This window comes from Diadema antillarum, unplaced genomic scaffold, assembly GCF_040938485.1.
Source record: "Diadema antillarum isolate AM-2024a unplaced genomic scaffold, OU_Dant_1.0 seq00000569_RagTag, whole genome shotgun sequence".
Lineage (NCBI taxonomy): Eukaryota > Metazoa > Echinodermata > Echinoidea > Diadematoida > Diadematidae > Diadema > Diadema antillarum.
This window is the reverse complement of record NW_027271507.1, coordinates 964,509-980,834: the sequence shown is the minus strand read 5'-3', so window position 1 is coordinate 980,834 and position 16,326 is coordinate 964,509. Positions and strand designations below refer to the sequence as shown.

The 16,326-nt window shown below is 38.8% G+C and overlaps 1 protein-coding gene across 1 annotated transcript in view; it reads left to right on the top strand.

Annotated features, from left to right (window-relative positions):
* Nucleotides 1-16,326, top strand: part of LOC139735309 (D(4) dopamine receptor-like) — a 147,528-nt gene that overhangs the window by 118,688 nt on the left and 12,514 nt on the right. The gene's annotated exons all lie outside the window — the stretch shown is intronic.

Genomic DNA, 16,326 nt, shown 5'->3' with positions numbered 1-16,326 from the left:
AGTGGAGAGTGTGCTGGCAGGGGGTGGGGGGGGGGGGGGTAGGGTGGGGTGGAGTACAGTCTAGTCATTAATCCGCCACCTCATGCATTCCGACCGGATCTCTTGGGGAAGAAACATTTCATCATCATCCGAAACATCTGACTGCTCGCATCATTTCAAATCCACTCACCATTTCCTACTTTCACTAGTCTTCCCCTTTCTCTTTTTCTTTCTCTTTTTCTAGATGTCTTCTTTTGATGCTCCACATGCATAAGGATATAATAGTATAAGGAGCTATAAGGAAGATATTATAATATATATATATATATAGATAGATAGATAGATAGATAGATATAGATATGGATATATATACATATATTTATTTCTATAATTTTCTTTTATTTTATCAGTAGCTTTCCATTCTGTCTGTTTCCAATATCTTTCTCATGCTTTAAACCAGTTCCTTCTTCTCTGTTGTCACGTTTATATCATCTATATCTTTCTCTCCCCCTCTCCCTCTCTTTCTCACACACACAGACACACACACACACACACACACACATGCGCAAACACACATACACACAAACATACATACAGACCCTTCTTTGTACCTTTCTCTGTCTTCATTTGTAATTATTCTATTTCGCTTCATTTCTATCCCTATCATTTCTGATCGCCGGATTCTATTGTCTTTATTAATCTATATATCTCATTAATCACTCCCCTTTTCTCTGTCTCTTCATTGTTGTTTTTCTTTTTACTTCTGTTACTCTCTCTGCTTGATGTTATTATCTTATTAATATCCCTGATTTTCCACCTCGTGTTGGAAGGTGTCTTGGTCAATTTATCTAGCCATTTCTTTATCTCTCTATCTGTCTACCTACCAATTATCTTTGCTCCTCTCCACCTATCGACAAAGGCATCAATTTCTAATTCTCCACGTCTTTGGTTCTCTCAGCCTGTTTTCGTCCTCATTAGCACACTAAGCTGCTTGGTTACGGGTAACTATCGCTGAAGTCACGTGGTCGTTGATCAAGTCCTCCCCCCTCCCCCATACCCATCACCTTCATGCGGACAGTCACTAGTCTTGTTTGCGTCAATGTGGTTAACTGTACCGTGAGTGAACAAAGCTGACGCCCTAATTAATTGTCCGACATTTACTTGTCTTCACAATTTGATGAAACTAGATCAGTCTAACCTGTTGGAATTGCGGTTTCCTCTCGTCTCGGAGGCCCCTGCCGAAATGAAGGCGAGAGTGGATTGGGCTCTAATGTTGACACTTGTCCAAACACAGGCGTCCTCCGTTTGTAGAATTACGAGTGTCTTCGTTTATACTATTTCGAATCCATCTCGTTTAAGTCAATAAAGAGCGTCTCATCTCCAACAGACAATGTGGAATCAACCTCAAACCTTCTTTCTTACGCGCGCAACAAACATTTTGACTCTCTCGAGTACATTTTCCTCAGTTCTATTATTACTTTAAATCATCATGTACAACGATTGAAACCTTGTTCTGTCTGTGTTGATCTCTCTTTGCGGCAGCTTTCAGTGAATATCCTCACCTTTATCTTTGCAGTTGAAGAAGTCATTTATTCAAGAACTTTGTAACAAAAGGATTTCTCAACTCAGTTATTAGGCGATATCCTTACTTTCACGTTTAAGATGTTTTATTACGTCCTTTTTTAATTTTTCTCTTGGAGCGGTCAATGATGTTACCAATCAAAGGCCCTATTAACCCCCCCCCCCCTTTACACCGAAGGAAGTTCCCGCTTTGTCCTTGAAAATCAGAAAAAATTGCTTTATTCTGTTAAAGTCTGACGACACACACACACACACACACACATATTCTTTTTTGCACACTAATGATTTTCCCGTACAATTATTTTTTGCGCGAATACACTGACAAAGGAGGGAGTTTGAAACAAGTTACCAAATTACACCCCCATCCCCCATCCCCCCCCCCCCCCAAAACAAAAAACAGACAAAATATGCTACTAGTCGTTGCACACGTGGTTGCTGGAGGGGAAGATTTAATCACATTATTCCTCAAATTCTCTATATTTTGTTCAGGGATGAATAGAATAAAGTTGTCAACTTCGATGATGCTCAGTCTTAGGGTCACTGAACCACAAGGTAGTGCCTTCGCGGAGATTGCTCATAAATATAGGAGATCGTGTATGTGAGAGGGAGGACTGAGGATCCTTCTCTCTGTGGCAAAGAATGACGTCACACCTGTATGCTTTTTACTTTTGTCTGTTCTCTGTTTCGAAGTAAGCCGCTGCATCACCAGTGTCAAATGCCAGCTTATAAGTACGTGCCAAGGTAGCTTATGGGAGCCGCTGAGCGCCGAAATCATACTTTCAATCGCGTAAACTAATACTTCGCACTCGGCTTTGCGCAACACTTCTTGAATTTCAGAGCAGTCGATTCCGCGGTATACAAACTCCCTGGTTGATCTCAATTATCCCAACAAATACTTTCCTTTCATTCCCTCCTCCTTTTTTCTATCTCTTCGGGGTTCCTTCATTCCCTTTCTTCCTCTTTCTGTTGTTCTTATTTTCTTTGTTCTGCTCCCCTCTCTCCCTCATCTTTTATCTATTCCTTCTTCTTTCTCAGTCCCTCCTTCTCCATTTCATCCGTTTTTTCTTCCTCTATCTTTTTCTCTCTCTTTTGATCTCCTCATTTCGCTGCGATTCTCTTAGATGAAGACAAGTTCTGCAAAGTCAATAACCGACTACCCTCTCATCCCTCCCATAATGCCCCCTGGGACGAAGTGGCTTCCATTTATCAATTTTTAAGTCAGGTTTCCCCAGTAATGAACATACTCAAAGCGATTAATTTTCCTCTCTGAATTGAATTTTGGTGCAGAATTCTAATCATCTCTTCTTCCTCTTGTACACTCCATCGATCTAACGAAAATCTGTCAAGTCTTACTATCTTAAGTATAGTTGTGCAATATTGCCTAACAAGAAATCAATCTTCCACGGCTCTTAAGCATACAATTTTCAGTCAACACCTCCGGTTGATCTTACTTAAAAAAACACACACAAACACATGTAAAGTGATAGATGTCTTTGATTGTCCTGTCACATGCTGTTGTAGATGCCGAACTACAGCCTTTAGCTGTGCAAATTCATTCTGCACATTGGCAAACCTGTAAAATTTTCTGCCCTTATCGGGGCCGGGAAACCGGGGGTGGGGCTCTAATAGGCTCGTGCAGAGAAAGATTGAAAAATATCAAAGAAAATAGTGAAAAACATGACTTGCTGACGGTCCCACCAAACATTTTTTTTTGACCATCAAAGCGGGGGTTGGGGGAGGGGAGGTACCATTGACCCTTAACCTTACAATGAGCTCTACCCTTGCCCCCCCCCCCCCCCCCCCCCCCCCCCGAAAAAAAAAACAGATTATAAGCAAAAGCAAAAGTGAATGTTACAACGCACAGAAATTACAAACAATACAAATGGTGAGGTCAACAGTTTTTACTGCTACACTGTACTACAATACGATTTTTCGAAGAGGTGCATATATCACTGCAGCAGTAATATGAATGTCTCATTATTCAGCTCTTTATCTTAAGTATTCATAATTCTCTTGAGAAAGACGGAATCTATCCGTCTTTTCTGTGACACTGCCTCATGATATTTTTTCCCTGAAAATGCATCAAGACTATAGTATAGACATAATGAATGAGAAACCATACAAATGAGTTACTAATCATTTTCTTTTGTCATACTGGTAGAGCGGTAGTAATCTTGCAATTGAAGATAAATGGGAGGTGGTGGACTTTTCTCTGATAGTTTGTCATGATAATGATTCGCTGAACTACTTTGTACTTTGATAAGGGAACTTAGACAAATAAATTATGCACTTTTCGTTACATAATGATTTCAGATCAAATGATTATTGCACAGGGTTTTGCTGTCGTCATTCTATATTCTGCTTATTAACTTATTTAAATTACATTGGGATTTTTTTTTTGTCATAATGTATGAAGATGAAAAATGGCATGTACGATATATTATGGCAACTGTATAGAATGCGTTTTCGACTGAGTCTAAACTGACGAACGTACAACAGCTATGAATGATATGGCGTATGACATGCAACGTGGAATGAGTTTTGAGTTGACATTTTCATTGGGCGGATGTGCCCTGCTTTCTTCGGGCTTCTAATTTGTTTTAGAAGATGCTTGCGCTCCATAATATCGGAAGGCGAGTTCGTGTTAGCCTCGCAGTTATTGAGTTAAGAAATCAAGCCGCAGTCGTAATGGAAACCGATCGTCTGCCGGTTTGTTATTTTGCCTCCACTTTACCGCTTGAGTCGTATTGTTTTGTTTTTTGTTGTTTTTGTATTTCTTAGGAAAAAATGGGAGGGAAAACAGCCCGCGGCGAAGTGTCTTGCCGACAACTGAGGGCGTGTGGCGTCTTTAAAAAAAATATATAATATTATTATAAATCATGTGCACACATGCACTTACACATACACATACACGCATACATCCACCCATTAACTATATATATATATATATATATATATATATATATATATATTATGTGTTTGTGTGTTATATTATGTAAATATTTATATATATATATAAAATCCAATGTATTTTCATACGAAGATGATATGTACGAATGCCTTCATGCAGTTACGTGGGTTTCGTATGCGTGAGCATAATGTAAATGTAATTTTATACTAAATTAAACTTATACTAGTACACCCTTATTGGCCTACACTGATGTGTTTTAACCGTTGTTGAGAAAGTTTATCTTGGAACACTATCAAATTTTTTTTGTATTCCAGTTCAAATCAAAGTTTCTTCAGACGCACTGCATCAGGGGACACATTAAATCCCATAAGTACTCCATGAAAGAATTTTACAGACCTTAATCTTTTTTATCCAAGGCGTTGATACGTCTATACTAGTGAATTGCTGAAACATCATCTGCACACTGTACTGTGTTAGATGTTTGGTGATGTCGTCACGCCTTCGGCGATTGTTGGCATTCTTAACCCTTTGCAGGCTTGGAGTGCCAATTCGCGCACGTACACACACACAGACACACACCCACACACACACACACACCCACACACACACACACACACACACAAACCTATAGCATTGTATACTGTCCAGAGTCCCTAGCACAGCAAGGGTTATAACCAGCACTTACAGATTATTGCGCGTTTCGTGTGAAAATCATACGGTTGCAATATTCTTTCCTCCCCATTAATGTCAGGAACTTATTCGTCATAGCGAGCACTGTTATGACGTAATTGTCATCATCACGCCGCAACCGCTACACTCGAACGCTTATCACTGTTAAAATTATTTTTGGTGCAACCACCATTACTATCATCGTCATCTTTGTCGCTGCTATTCCACTATTCCTAGTTCTCGCACTTTGTCTCGTCTTGGTAGCTTTATTGTACTGCTCATCTTATATCAAAAGTTTATTATTCTGTGGATTTATATGGGGTTGTCTTGTAGCTTTATCTATTACTGTTTTCTGTCCTGTTCAAGATTACAAAGTTATGGGTTTTTCTTATCTTAAGTCATCAAGATATATTGTTCTGATTGGTGTTGTAACTACAACTTGGCCCCTCTGTGAAATAGAGATGTCATGTCATGTCATTGTAAGATTTGGTGAGTATAAGGGCTCTGCATCGCATATTCTAAGGCCCCTGTATATTATATTCACCATTGATTTGAACCGCTTTTATCTTCTTTGATTCTTTATCCGACATTAAAATGTCACACCATATCAAGCCGTTTCCTACGAAATCCTGGACTTCAAATAATAGAATGAATGAGGGTCCAAACAGGTTTACTGTCGGAAATGAATTAGATGAAAATGAATGCAGGTAACTTGAATGCCATGTATGTACGATTTAGTTCCCTGAAATAAACGCTTCCATTTCGTTTAGTTTCTTCTCTCTTAAGACTAGGACAAATATATTTGCACGTGTCGGCCGTTTACTTTGAAAGCTATACAATGAGGGGTGGTTATTTGATTGCAGTTATGATACTATATGGGATCATCTCCTCGCTCTAAATTTTAGTACTCTTCCTTCCTAAAGGAACTAACATCATGAGCCTACCAGAAGTTTCTACCTTCGATGTGTTTTATTTGTTTCATTTATTTATTTCGTTTTATGCCCTTTCAGTTAAAAAAAAGAAGAAATTATTTACAAAGGGGCCCTGCATAAAAACAATACAAATTACATCAAATTACGTACAAACGTACAGTAAATCCAGTAATTTCTTTAAAGGGAAATCACATTTTATGATAGATCATGCGTTAAAAAAAAAATCCATAAAAAACACCATTTATTTAGGAGCATTCGATGTAAGTCTGCACTTCAGGCTTGTTCCGTAATGTTTATTGAGGCAAAAATGAACAGAACAACAACAACAGCGATAAAAGCAATAACACAATTTGTGGCATTGCCGAACAGCGACCGCCATTATCTACTAAGTCGGATGCGGACGTGTTTTTCTCGTGAACGTCCAAACTCTTAATAACCATTGCGAAAAAAAAACATCCGTCTCATCACGTTTGCACTTAGATTCTATCTCAACCCATGCCAAACATTATGAAAAAGCTGAAAATTTGGCGGGATTCCGTTACGACAAAGCAGCTGTTAATGGGTGCCCGTAAGATATACTGCTTGTGGCTGGGGAAAATGAATTTTCACAAAGCGTTATGGCTGATAGGCTATTTTGTTGCTGTTGCACATGTTAACTTTTCCTCTGCAGCAAATTGATATGCTTCTCTCCTTGCTAGGCGTAATGAGCAGAAAGAATTTGCTGAATTATTCATTCAAGATGCTTTCTCAACCATTAACACGGCGTGCGGTGTCCCACAAATTCTCTCGCTGACCAAGCGGTCATCTTTTGATTATCTTCTGCCGACGACTGGAATGTTTCCGAAATGCTATATCCCGACTAATATGAAAATCTTCGTCTAATGGACATTTGCAATGCGATAACTGTTTGTATGAATCCAAATGACAAACATTAAAATGTTGGAATATTTGACTTCCGCGGGCAGGATCGAGAAAAATGTATGGTTGTTCCATTTCTAAATAGCGATGCTCAAAGAAAAGGCTTTCGCTCTTTCTTTTTAAGACTGTAACCCTCTCACGCAATAGGTACAAACATGGGCAGACAATAGCAACAAAATCCCATATACAAGTACATAAAAATTGTAACTACAATTTGATGTCAGGCCATCAAATTAAAAACAAAAACGGTTATCTTTTGGTCTAGCCCGATTGGGTAACTACAGTTAAGATTCAAAATGGATGGTTACGTGTTGTGCTTTTATATCTGGGCACTTTTCGGGCCAACAATATTTCAGATTTAAAGATTTTAGTGGCCCAAACGGGCCATCACAGAAAAGAAGTTAGTGTCGAGCCCTTTATATTAAGATAGATATAATTCTTTATATATGTACGTAATTCATTTCAATTCACCCAATGGTTGATTCTATCATCTTCGCACCTGATTCGCTGAATTGCAGTATTTTTGGACAATACAATGACAAATGAGACAATGCTTTATAAATATTCGATTGGAACATATAATATAAGATATACCTTGTACTCTCTAAATTCTACTGTTTAAACAAATATACATGATATAAAATTTGGTTAAATCACACTGCAAAATATCATTGAAGTTTTGAGTAATGTTGAGTGGATCACTAACTAAGGAATTAGCTGAATATCAAATATATAATAAAGGCTCCTTTCTGTACTCGTTCGATCGCGGCACTTTGGTGTTGTGTGACGTGTGTATCTTTATATCCAGAACCCTTAACATTTAACAAAGAGACGATAACATTGGTGACGGTAGAAGAAGAGGTTCAACATATTTTACAAACTATTTGTTTTTGTACTGCTTATCTAAGACAATTTTAGTTAAACCTCATCGACTCTCTTGGCTTAAAGGGAGAGAACGCTCACAGAGGAGAGAGTAATTGTAACGGCGTCAAGCACAGACGCTTTTCGCGCCTATTTACTCATCGTGCTCGGGGCCGAGTGGTGTGCTGTTTTGACAGGGAAATGGGGAAAATGTTGCCTCTTCTCTAGCACGCATGGGGAAACGGTGCCGCAAACACGGGACTTTGCCTGCATCATTCTATCACGCTCTCAACGAGATTACGGGGATCAATGCTAGACGCGGGAAGACATCGACGGGAATGAGTTCAGCTGGGCAGACGACAAACAGGCCGTGCCAACTGCGAGCGGGATTTGGCGCGCCGTCGGCCAGCGTTGAACCGTCCTTCCTACGTTCACACCTTCTGTATGGCTATATACACTACCCATTACTACATTTAACCAGACACTTTGTTCAAAAGCGTGTCTTCCTGTATTTAAGGTAAGGGAGGTCTCAGGGAAAGTGATCATTATCTTTATTAAAATCAGTAGTAATTACTTTGCAAGTATCACTATACCACAGACCCTTTATCACCGTGACATGCACAAAATCCTATGAAACTGTGCATTGCGTCCACTTAACTATAATAGATTATCATTGCTGCTATAACGACTATCATGCTCTCAAAATAGTTTCAGTTCCCTACTCATTATTACTGCTGGTACGGTTGGTGCCATACTGCTACTCGCTTAAGTACCTAGGAGTTGTGGTACTACTACATAGCACTATAATATTTACTGACACTATATTCTACTGCCATATAAAGCTACTACCAAAACAACAAACAAACAAACAAACAAACAAACAAACAAACAAACAACCGACCACTCATACTCCGAAATTAGCTTTCCTAGTGTTGCAAAAAACACCAAAATCCTACCAACACCACCAAGTTGTTTTCGCTGCTTAAAGGTACTCTATCAACCGTAGGATGTCATGACAAGATAAATCTCCGGTTGTAGCCCCTATAGTGAGAAATCCCTGCAGACTGCAATGTCAATTATTGCACAATAATTTCTAGGTACAAAACTCTCGTTGAAGCCAAGAAAACCATGAATAAAAACCTGGAAAAAAACACATAAAATAAATGATAGAGTTATACTAACATAATTATACCATTGTAGTCAGAATGATTGATGCCGATGTATGGAAGAGAAATGAGAACAAGTTACGAAGAATCTGATGCAGTGTGAAATGAAATATAAATGTGGAAAACTGTTAAATGACACCAAAATCGATACATTTCCATGTCGGTTATATGCGTCTTTAAATAGTGCATTGTAGAGAGCCAGATTTTCTTACACCAGTATTACACAAATAATTGAATCATTGAATTGCTTGGAGATGAAGAATATAATCGCAGTCAAAAGAAAAATGCCCACAAATACCATTCTGATAGTTGAAGTACATAAAGGGTTGAACTTTCTGAATCTATAGATAATTTGTTCCTGGCAAAAGAAACTTGATGATGTCAAAACTTCTTTCCAAATGTCATACTCATTAAAAATGTTGGCTGGACCACTTCTGTCTGTGCGATAGTTCTTATTCATATCTGCAGAACCTTGGAACCTGTCGCTCAGTCTCTGACCAGGTTTAAACAGTCCGAAACGATAAGAACTAACCAAATAGCATGGCTATGAAATGGAATTGCGCTATTGCTATATTCCCTGAGGGAAAATTCGCTTTCGAATAAAGAAAAAAAAGACATTATCTGATCATCAAGATGGCAGTATGGGTGATATGCGCCAGGCTCAATGGAAAATAAGTAGAGCAAGCATAAAGGAAATAGGGGATAAACAAATTTTGCCATTATTTTTCACTTGGGAGCTCTCTTTCTTTTTATCATTTTTTTCTTCGGTCTCTTTTTTCTCTCGTTCTGCCATCTTATTTTTGTTCGCATTCAATAAGCGATAAAATGGCATTACTCGCCAGATCAAAAGATGAGTTTCAAATTCGAATGATAGAGTGAGCGAGCTAGAGAAAGGGAAAATATCCAGCTCTGCGGAGGTCTTGGAGAACTTTGATGTTAATTTTTGTTGTCATCTAGTATTTCAGGAACCAGGCACAATATTCTTTTTCTTTCTTTCTTTCTCAATACTTTGAGATTATGCATGATTCATCCCTGAATATTGTTTGCTTTATGACATATATCTTTGGATGAGTATTGGTTAGTGTATGGGTCTGTTTGTGTGTATGTGTTTGTGTGTGTTTGTGTGTGTGCGAGCGGCGTTTGTGTGATATGTAGTGAATAAACAAAAGAAAGGAATAATTGATTCGCAAGCAATATACACACGAACCCAATAATATCATCTGCATAATATATGTTCGGGAATGTGTAAGCCTATATTCATGCATGTGGAAATGCGGATCAGACCACACATAATCATAATTGATATCAACTTGCGTAATAATGCTGACTAATGAGCAAAATGTAAAAGTAGCGAGCAATGTCATCTAAACTGCAGTGTACCTCGTGGGTAATTCTCATGCAAGATCAAATGAATGTCTACATAATGTGACCAAAGGTAATATTATATGAGCTGCATTTTCTCAGCACCAAATAAAATTGAGTTGTCGGTCTTCCTGGGTGCAAGAAAAGAGATCACAATAGTAAAGTACCTTGCCACGATTTTGTGATAACGTCTTTTCATAACCCTAACATGCTTACAACATTATATCATTTCATCCGAGCCTAGAAGCGATTTCTAATTTATAGAAAACTCTAATGAAGCGAAATTCACCAGATGACAAAAGGAGTTCATATCTGTTAAAGCCATTATTTACCATTTGCAGATTAAAAAACAGCTTTAGTGCTTCAAAATAGTTCTAAGATGTGAGTTAGGGATATAAACAACCAATGTAAAAATTTTATAGGTATAATCGATGATGAGTATTGTTAAATATACAAAATATGAACAAAAGTATAATTAAAATCGTTTCTAGAATAAATCGTCTTGATTATACAGTAATGTGGTAATGAGAAAATTTGTGCTATTTTCTTATATATGAAGCTTTGTTGCGAATTTTTTATACGGTAGGAAGTTTCGTGATGCAACTAAATTATTATGCATATGCCTCAAATGTGATAACTCGAACATTTTTTAATCACTGCTTCCAATGGTAAACAGTGGCTTTAAGCTTCGCGTAAATAGAATCATTCGTGAATTACAGAGACTTAATTGCCAACAAAGGACAATGAACTCACTGGGTATCTATGGCGCCGTAGGGTCTGGCAGAAAGACTACCACTGTCTATTTTCATCACTACCAGTATCTTGACAATCGATCCTGCCTTGCTTGCGTATCCACTCGGTGGTCTGATATCGAATCAGCATTAATCCAATTTAATTGGCGGGGGAGAGTCTCTGGGGTAATTTTTCTCTTATATCCGTGTATTTTCGGCCAGTCCTCCCTCTCCCTCTCTCTAACTCGAGTTTTATTGCTTCGTCTACTGCCCTTGACATTAGACGGATACAAAAACATTGTTGTTTTGCTGTATCAAAGCAACACCGACCGAGCTTACGAATATTACTTACGCTTACATTAATTAACGGTCAACTCGCTACGTCAACACAGCGCTAGGTGCCTAACCAACAGCTTCTATACTTTCGTATTAGCTATAACCGCTTTCGGCTTACGTGTCGTGCTCATCCTATAACGTGTATCGCCCTCTGCAACAAACTAGAAGTCTACTTTTGTTCAGACATCAAGGTTTTAAAAAATCAGATAATTTACCAGTAAATCTAAAAACGTGTGTCCGTGCAAAGAATTTAGAAAATGAAAGGATCACCCCACTCCTTAATTCCCGTCCTTTTTTTTAAAAATTGTATCATAATCTCTTGGAAGTGTTAGTAATGATGTAACTATTTTCCTATGTCACACCTTGAGTAAACAATTTGGTGTACTGTTCCCCTGGAGGGAGCCACGGCTATTATCGTGACGTAATAATAGTAGCCTCCCCCATGCACTCGTAGCCGAGCATGACTTGAAGCTGGAACTTTCTGTGTAGTCTATAGAGTGTTGTCAACTGCCCAGGTTTGCCAGAGTGACACTTACCTGACCAAGGCCAGCGCAAGACACCACGGTAAACTATAGAATTCTACTGAATGTAAATCACAAGTCGCCATTTCAAAATTATTTTGAATTAAAAAATAGAACAAAACAAAACAAATCTATAACTTTATGATTACAACTTTATGATGTCCTGTCTTTGCTACATTAAGGACCACAGTAGCACCCAGATGATTCAAATATTTCCAAGATATTTAAGTTTTATAAAAGTCTTTGCTGTCCGTAATAACAATTTTAACGTTTCAACAGTCTTTGCCATAATAGTTTGTGAAGTATATATACGCATATCGAAATTCTTGCCAAATGCAACCCAACACACACACATATGTGTGTGTGTTTTATATAATATTCAAAATCTATCGTTGAGGATTTTGCAAGGTGTATGATATCAAGGTATTATTTCAAATGGATGTAGAATTCAACTTGTTTCTGAAAGATGATTTTTGATTTGTAGGATTCGACGTTAATTCCGTTTATTCTAGTGTTGCTCCAGAACATCATCCAGTTAAGAATAAAGTAGTAACTGGAGCAAAACATTCAAACTCTGAAATAATAGCTCAATGATAGATATTTAAACTTTCTTTAAGTACGTATGAATTCGTGTGACTTGATGTTTCTTGGAGTTAGTCAACGGAGGCGTGGAATAGGTCGTATGGCAAACCGTTTTAACATTTAATCGTATTTCTTGATATCAAGAATTCATTCCTTAATATCAAGAAATGAATTCTTGATATCAAGAAGTCGAATTCTTGATACCAAGAAATGAATTCTTGATATCAAGAAATAGGATTAATTGTTAAAATGGCTTGCCATAAGGTCGTCGCTGCTTATTTATCTACCTTAGATGTGGAATCATTAGATAACCTGCCTATGTATACACGGGTCATTCTCTGGTGCCAAATCCGCCCGTAGTCACCCGTGGCGAGACTTACGTGTAGCTGTGATATATTTAGCTTCCGCTGACACGCACACCTCGTGGGGGCTGGCAAACGCCCTCTCACCGCGAACTCGAGTGATGTGATTGGTTCATGGCGTGTCGGAAGAACACAGCGCAATTAAAAAGCTTATTTCCAGAGCTTCCCGTCCCATCCATATTAACAAATAACATTTATAGCTTTTCTTCCGCTGGCGTAGTTCATGAAATCTGCATTTATGATATCACCGATAATAATGATAAAACTATTGACAATGATGACGTAGTAGTACCAATCATAAATTTTGGAGAGATTATTGTGATAATCATAAAATTATTAGTACAACAATCATGAATTCAATGAAATATCCCAATACTGATAATAAGAGCTAAATGATTTTAAAATGTTGCATTTTCCCACCTTAGGGTTTCCTAGATTTGTCGTCATAATGAAACACAAAACATCATCATAAGATATGAAACAATTTCGAGCTCTAATAGAAAACACACTTTAAAGCAAGCGTAATTATAATAACTGATATAGTCCTCTTCATTCCATAAAAGGAGAATAGTGTATCTCATTATCCGAGCGAGATCTCTCTATAGAGGAAGAACTCTTTTTTATAAGGGTACTGGAGGTTGGACTGAAATGGCGCAAGCACTCTCGAAATTCATTCTTTTTATCGGCCTTGAACGTTTTGTTTCCTTTCGTTTGTTGTTTTCTCTTTCTCTTTTTCTTTTTAATGTGCATGTCCTATGGCATATAGTCTGGTGAATGGCTCTGTAGGAATAACGGGATGGACACTGGTCCAGCAAACATGACACCGTGCTTGTCGACAAGTTACGTCATCATCAACTCTCAGTTCCTCTCGGATCTCAACGCCATTACAGGAGAAGGTCTTGAGCTCAGTCATTCCACTCGCGACATTGACATTTTAGTCGAGAAGGGACACGTTCGACACAAAATGAGAGACGGCCCCTGCAATTTAGACCACCATTTATTTCTCCCCTCGCCTCCCTCTCTTTGTCGTTGGTTTGATATTTGTGTCATTGTTGTAATGACACAGCCTTGGCAATAGCCAACTCTGGTCACATCAATTCTATATTGCGGGAGGGGAAAGGAGCAATTGGACGTTACGCAGGGATATGAATACGAATCGGTTGCCGATGACGACTCATGCTCGCGATGGAAATCGAAGATTGAGGAGGAGGGACGAGCTTTATCTATCTGAAACGTCAAACCCGCTGTGGCTCCATTTCGCTCTATAGTTTCTGGCTCCGTGTGTACTATTTACGGAGTGAACCCATCACTGTCGGGACATGATAAGTGGATTTATTCCAAACGAGATTTACATTTTTAGACGGAAGATATCTCCGAGGACATCTGACTCGAAACAAACATGTCTGGAATACTCATGCACCCCATCCACTTCAATCATTTCCTCATCTGAAAACGCTGTCCGCTGCTGTTTCATGGGCTCAGTTCCACCATCCGTAACTCTTTAATGAGGAATATAGGAAGATACTTAACGTTTAGTTGTATATCTGCCATTCCGAGTCCCGTGAAATAAATGATACTTTCAATCAAAAAGGGTTAAAAGAATGAGACACGTGTTTCATCATACGTGATTCGACCCCAAGACAGATATCTGCAGATTGTCACGAAACAGTCTCAGAAAACAGTCGTTTTCTGGCTTTTTTCTGGCACTCTAAAATTCATTCGGTCCGGCAGCCTTTTGCCTTTGCTCTAGGCTGAACGTCCACACATACTCCTCGCTTTCTTTCAGTTTTTCCTAGGAGCTACGCCTTCCTTGCGTCATCTACGTTTATTTGTAAGGTTAAAGTTCAAACAATGAACAAATATTCATTATTGAAGGGGTGTACAACTGTATTTCACAATTCTTCAACGCCATTGAAATTGTAGCATAATGATAACAGTTGGCAATTTTTAAAAAATGCAGATTTGGACGTCTCTTCCAGAAAACTGCTAACTCCCTTGATTCTTGATTCGGTTAAATACATAGGCTTATAACAGTGACGAGGCCATAATGATTGTAGCTATGAATTATAAAAATGTGTTACAAAAGACTTCAAACCGTCGCACCACTTTTATTATGATTATGAGTACTTAACAGAGAGAAGGCTTAAATTCGAAATGAAGTAGAAAATTGGTAAAAGAAATACTCTCACTGCCACCTCTGAAAACAGCTACACCATATACCCTGTTTCTTTCAATTATTTGTGGTTTTGATGGCTGATGGCTTTTGTGTCTTGCCCGTAAAACGAACATTGCATGATTTTATGATGCGACTTGTGTGATGCGACAACTCGGATTTACTTCCGCCAAACCAATGTATGGGGCCACATTTTTTGTTTTTGTTTTTGTTTTGTTTTTTACCTAAGATGATGTTCTCCTAGTATCATGTGCACTTTCACGCCATGCAGAGCCAGTGTAGGGATCTCTGCGGCCTTCATGCGGCATTTAACGTCACCTGCAATATCAAAACTCATTACATTGGGAAGATTCGATGAAACATATATTCAAGGGCACTTGGTCGGCTGTTCTCGTGCTTCCCCGCTCCCTCTTTCTTTCGTACACTATAGAAAAGGTGAAGGGAGGGAGAAATGCGGGATCAATTCTTGATATATAACGCTGCTGTATATCACTCATTGAAAGGTTGTTTGGTCTTTGCCTGATCATTCAAAAGCAGTGATATTCTCTTTATTGAATGTTCCACAAATTTAGCCATTTCATGCCTTCAGATGCTATTACATATATATATCACAAATCGTTTCTTATGTAATTGCCAACTACACTGTTGTAAACATCAGATGTATTTTTTTTAAAGGTGTATTCTAAGTCATTCCGGGAAATCTTACGGTGCATACATTTGGCAGGTCCAAATGTAACGGCGATATATTCGATTCAATTTCCGTGTTCCCCAGCATCATTTCTCCGCCCCCACCTCTCCCCTTTCTTCGATAAACATGTAGTTGTTTATGTGCATATCATGCGCGTTTAAAACGGACTATTTTCTTTTTTTTTCATCACATGCGGAGAAGGCGCTAGCGCTGTCGGGCGGGCACATCACAAGCAGACGATCTTCTCATCCGGGCGGACGCCCGCTTCGATCCCGTCTCCGAATTAATCGAGAACTCTATCCACAGACAGCCTTCACAGGTGCCTGCCCGTTTGTCGGCACACCCCGCTCACAAAATGTCTCTTCAATATTGTGCGCAATAGCGCTGTTGATGAGTGGGGAAAAAACATAGAAAGCACCGTTGCACAAGAGATAGTGTGTGTGTCTCTCTGTGTGTGTCTGTGTGTCTGTGTGTCTGTGTGTGCGAGAGAGAGGCAATAAGAGGGAGCGTGAGGGGGAAGGAGGTATAGAAGGAATGGGTGACAAGGAGATGGG